Source organism: Gallus gallus, chromosome 1 (genome assembly GCF_016699485.2).
Source record: "Gallus gallus isolate bGalGal1 chromosome 1, bGalGal1.mat.broiler.GRCg7b, whole genome shotgun sequence".
Taxonomy (NCBI): Eukaryota; Metazoa; Chordata; class Aves; order Galliformes; family Phasianidae; genus Gallus; species Gallus gallus.
Window position 1 is genome coordinate 59,411,294 of NC_052532.1, and position 6,000 is coordinate 59,417,293.

Genomic DNA, 6,000 nt, shown 5'->3' on the forward strand with positions numbered 1-6,000 from the left:
CCTCATCTTGCTTGTGCCTTAAAATCATTTCTAAGAGGATCTGAACCTGATCTCCAGGTCTTCTTTTCTCCCTTTCTTGAAAATCGGAGTGATATTTCCCTTTTTCCAGTCCCTGAGGACTTAGCGTGACAGCTGTAACTTCTTAAATATGGTGGAAAACTTCAAGGTCTTCACATCAGTCAAGATTGTTTTCTCTGTTTCAAAACTGGGCCTTTCTAGATAGATATAATACAATCCTTCCCCTTGTAATTCCCATTTGATCTAAGGTTGTATAAGTCACCAGCTAGCCTTTCTTCCTCACCTCAGCTCAAGCTGGTGGTGCACTAAATACCCCCATCTATAAGTATACCCTCCCTCTATGCCACCTTCCATGTTTTGTTCTCCCTGTGGACAAGCTGCAAAGTGTCCTAAACTTGTTACAGCTCTCTGAACAACTGCTGACATCTTTCCCACAATAACTGCCACAGTGCAACATTCCATTTCCCTCCTTTTGGACAACATAGGGCATTACACCTCGCCCATACACAACTCAGCCTGTTAGACCAACAAAAAGCCACTAGCTCATCCCAGTCCAAGGGGTGACACCATTAACACAATACACTCCTTACTAACCAGGGACACATTCCAGCTCACAGCCCTTCATCCACAGACTTTTCACCTGATAGCAAAGTTATACTCATGTTTGCATTCTCTACCAAGTTATTGTCAGGAAAAAGCAAGATCATGAAGCAGTACTACTGAGGAAGGAAAGGACCATGGTTAGTTGAATAGCTTCAGTTTCCTCAGGGGTCATAACTATGCTTGCACAATCTCTTTGTCCACGGTGCAGTCAAGGCTTATGGGTTTTAGCCAGTAAAGCTGTGTCACTAAAAACAATGAAATAAAAGCACCCTTGTGCCAAATACTGTTCAGCAGGGCAAACTAAGTTAACAGCCTTTGGTCTCACCATGGTTGTTCATATCCCATTTAAGAGCCTTTTATTACCATTGTCATGAGTCGTGAAACATATTTTGCTAAGCATTATAAGTTTAATTGATAAACTAATTGAACAACAGCATTTTAGACAAGGCTGCTCTTTCCTGGACACCAGCTTGTACACAAGTTCTCACTCAAACTGAAGAATTTACTCCTTAGCCCCAAAGCAGTCTGAAACAAGTTGTGGGAAATACTCAATAAGAAATAACTAAATATGTTAACCAAGTAGCCTTATATGACACACCTTGGATCATCTAAAATAATATGCCTGTCCACCATAATATCATGTGACATGGAGCTATGTGGAAAGAAAAGGATGTTGTTGGTACTTTTTATTGAAAATAAAGATATCTTCAAATCATGTTACTGATAAAATTCTACTGCTCATGCAGAGATGTTTCATTACAGTGATTTTTCATACTCCAGTGTTTCCTTAATTTCACACCTGTATTTTCCTTATGACTTCACACATCAATAATTCACTCTCAAATGCACAGAATCACATAACCATTAAGGTTGGAAAAGACCACTAAGATCATCCAGTCTGTCTACCTACCACCAATATTGCCCACTAACCCATGTCTCTCAGTGCTACATCTATATGTTTCTTGAACACCTTCAGGGACAGTGACTCCATCACCTCCCATGGGAACAAGCATCACTTTTCAATGCATCACCACTCTTTCAGAGAATTTTCCTAATATCCTGTCTTGATAATGCTCACTGAATATTATGTGAATAATAATTTTAAAAGTAAAGGGCATTCTTTCTAAACAAAGAAAGCCGGAAGATGTGGAAGTATGAAACAAACAAACAGAATCCCTCAGATCACATACATTTTTTTTACTCTGCCTTTTTATTTGAGAACGTCTGTCCTCTGAATAAAGGTGTCTCCTTTTAGACAATTTCTGGACCTGCAAGTTTGTGCACCAAGACCTACTTTCTGACAGAAGATCTGAAGTTGGAAGATAAAGGAAATGTGCCTAGTGGGTGGCTCAAACTCACTCAGACACAGTTATTGTGTCATATCAGGAGCTGTATTGCATCACGGATGCAAAATGACTGTGAAAAACAGACAGAAGGACAGTAAAACTTTACCAAGCGCATATGCATATATATTTTACACAGATGCATCAAACAGCTTTGAACTGTGCATTACATTGGTACTTCATACGCGTTGAAGAAGACATGGATGAAATGATTCTCTTCAGTAGGAAAAGAGGCATTCTGAGTAAGCTTTCAGTCAGTCAGAGAGGTACCCTTCACTTTAATTGGTGGTGCCCTACCACCACCACCAGTGTGCTAACTTCTCCACTCAGATGAATTTATATGGTTCTTATGCTATTAATGCTAGATTTCCATATTTAGCCTCATGATGAGGTCACAGTAGCAAAACTGGTGTGTGAAATTCCATGATTCAAGAGCTCCATCCCACAGCAAAAGCTAGGTGTAACATTGGCAAAGCAACAGTCTGGAAGCTCACAGTGTACAAGTGTAAACGGTAAGTTCGTGTGCCAACATGACCTTCTGAAATATTAAGCAAGATTTTAGTGATGCTTATAATAGAAGTATAGGCTACTTGCTTCCTCTTTCATTCATAAATGCAGAAGTAATTACTGTCAGTATAAATCGCTGTAGTCCTACTATCACCACAACTGAAATCCAGTTAGTAACACTGACTGAAATACGTGGGTCACTTGGAAAGTACTCTCTCCTACAGTTTCCAGGGAATCATCAATAAGTACAGAGAGCACAGTAACACTATTTAATAGAGAACATTCTCAACTACAAAACACTACTTTTTATATAGTGACCACCACTAGCTGTGCATTTTCACCAGCGATGAGCAAGAGCCTGCAAGTCACAGTTGTAAAAATCTGCACCATCAGGAGTGACCCAGTATCATGGTCACCAATGCTGAAATGCACCACCCACTGCCTCACTGTGCTCATATTCACAGTTGGGTCTCTGTAAACATTCAGCAAGCATTGATGAATATCAATGTATGCCATTTTTTCCGCATGGAGGAAGTCAGTGGCACACCTTTGTTTCATATGCACTTCCATGTCAGATGCCATTTTGTCAGACTGCCCCTCTGCTGCCATCTGTCACACAGCAAGAAAGTGTAATGGAATGTTGGTGGGAAGGTTCAGCCTCTACTGCCATACCACCAACATCCACCTCTGACATTGTGGGCCAACATAATACAAGAGGAGGCATTATTTTCAGAGCAGCCCTCATAAAAGCCATCCTGTAAGTTTATGCTCAACTCTTGTGAGTTCTTGCTTTTGAATTATCAGCTTGTACATCACTTTCATTTTTACTCAATCAGGTCTACTGACGTGAAAAACAGTACGCTCATTTACACCTCTATTCCTTATATAGCAGGCAGCACCTGTTAGTAGCGCCGATTCCTGGTGCTATGATTTGTCAGTTACAGAAGTTTGCTTGTAAGCAAAAGGCAATAGATAACCAGAGCTAACCACTTCCTGCAATTCTACACAAAGAGAAAGTCCCACCAGTACAAAGCTAGCAAATGGTTTTACACTGGTTGCATTTTCTGTTCACACATATAAACCCCGTGTATGCCACAACTGGAAAACTACAGATTCCTGAGCACTGCTGCACGTTTTTACTCCTTTCATAAAACTTTATTCTAGATATTAGTAAACAAGCCAAAGGACAGGGAGATTAGATATTGAGAATTATACAGACCTTGTCTATTTTTGCATTCTTACCTTGTGCTGACTGGCAACATTAGATGAGGCAGAGGCAGCAGGCACATCCCTGGGTTCCGTACCTAAAAATGGAACATAGACTGGTGAAGGAAGATCATTTTTTGTTAAGCTGTATAATTTTATTAATAGCTGCTTCAAGCTACAGTGACAAATGATAAAGCAGGATGTTCATTGCACAACCTTTCCTTGTAGCACATGGCAGCGGGCAAAATAAAGCACTTCTGATCCAGAAAAAGAGGCTGAGAATCCACCTTGATATTACAGTGATCACAGTACATTAGGACATGGACTCTCAGTGCTAACTCACACTAGTGTGCTCATATGATGAAGTTCAGACAACCAATAAAACTCAGTCCTTCTCTGCATTCTCAGGCATCAGTTGTTTGATTCAGAACGACACAGACTACAGAACACAATGGAAAAATTAGTCCCCGTCTTTTAAAGTTTTTACAAACAGTAACCACGGTTTAGAAAGCAATTAACAGACTTGAGACAAAAGGATGAACTGAAATATTCAATTCATCTTGCAAAACTATTTTCAGGAAAGGAAAACAATTTTATTTTGATGGGCGAATACAACTGCTCCAACTTCACCTACTCCCCACATTGTGCTCTTAACAAATGCCACTTAATTCCACTAAGGTAAGCTCTAGCTAGCAAATTAGACTTGCTTTCCAACTGGAAGGTTATCCCATTGCTACGTGGCAAATGGGAGAACATCTAAATACAAATTATATAGACCAATAACTTGGGAATAGGAAGAAAATGTGTTTTCCATTCTTTTAGTCAAAAGTAGCGGAGTACGTAGTGTGGCTTTGCACAGGATAAAACTCGGCAGCAGACAACGCAGCGTCAGGAAGTCAGTTGTGGGTTCCAAAGTCATAAGATCAGACTTTTCCAAGTGACTTTGGCAGAACGTGCCCTAAAGGAGAAGTAGCCATTTCTCATTTTGTTCTTTTTGTGGTTTGTTTTTGGCAAGCTACACTTAGTTAATTTTTTCATTTGCTCACATCCCCATCCTCACTCCCCCAAAGAGGAAGTCAATTGAAATAGATTCTTCTTGTGGCAGTTTCATCATTGTGCAACTCTGTTTAACTAACGTGGAGCCAGCTAAACAGCAGAAATCAGTCTGCGGGTACAATTGATATCTGTGCAGTTTATCACTATTATATTACACATATGGGATTTGGAAGGGGAAAACAAGGACAAGCCAGGCTGGAAGTCTCAGAAGGTTAAGCTTAACTTAAGCTGAAGAAATGTTCTTGTGATGAATCGGAGATAAGAGACAAGCACAGAAACTCTTGATGGATGCTCTCCTTGGAGAGGCAGTAAAGCTGAAGGACCTGTTTCTCTTTCACATGCACATCTTTTATTGCTGACTTGGTCAGCCAGCAGAAAACTTACCAGCAATAGCTCTGCAATCCCTTGTGAACTTGTTGAAAGTTTCATTTATGCCAGTTTTAATTAGAGAACAGAACTTTTTTTGCAGTGACTTCCACGTTTGTCATCTTAGCCTCCAAATTAAGAACAAAGAGCAGAATAAAGACACGATTCATCACCAAGATTTCAGTTGATCAGTAGTAGCTCCTCAGATTTTTCTTAAGCACTCTCTTCCTTGTTGCACTGCAATGCTCTTAATAAATCTCCACTGCCCCAATTACCCCCACCTTACTTCTAACATCTATGTGATATGCCCTCCAAGTTTTAACTCATTTGAAAGCCTTGGCACCACTCAATCATCTTTACATTTTTTACTTGCACAGTTCCTGGCAATAACCTAGTATGTCCTTTTCCTATTAACATTTCCTTCATATGCACTCTGAGCAGCATTCCCTTGCTTGTGCTTGCAAACCACCCAGCATACCTACGTTTACCTCCAAAGGTTTCACAGCTGCTACCTCTCGTCATCCACAAACTTTTGAGGAACAGGATAAGATAATCTCTTTCATAAAAGAACACACTGTGCCTACACTTGCAAAACTAGGAAACCTCTAGACCTCTGCTGCCAACCCTGAAATGAGGTCTGGGAAGGGGTGTATCCTGGCTCCTTCCAGTCATTCAGGTGCACTGCATACACCTAAGCTCCCCTGGGTTGGCCCTGCCTTCCCACCAGGTGCTCAGTCACTGGATCAAGCCATGACTTAGCATTTCCACTACAGAGTGGTTCTACACATCTACTCCCAATGCAAATGTTGAAGTAAAATCTACAAGTCTACAATGCACCCCACTCCTGAGATGACAGCTGTCACACTGTCATTTCAGAATATACTGTCTTTTGCTAGTGTAG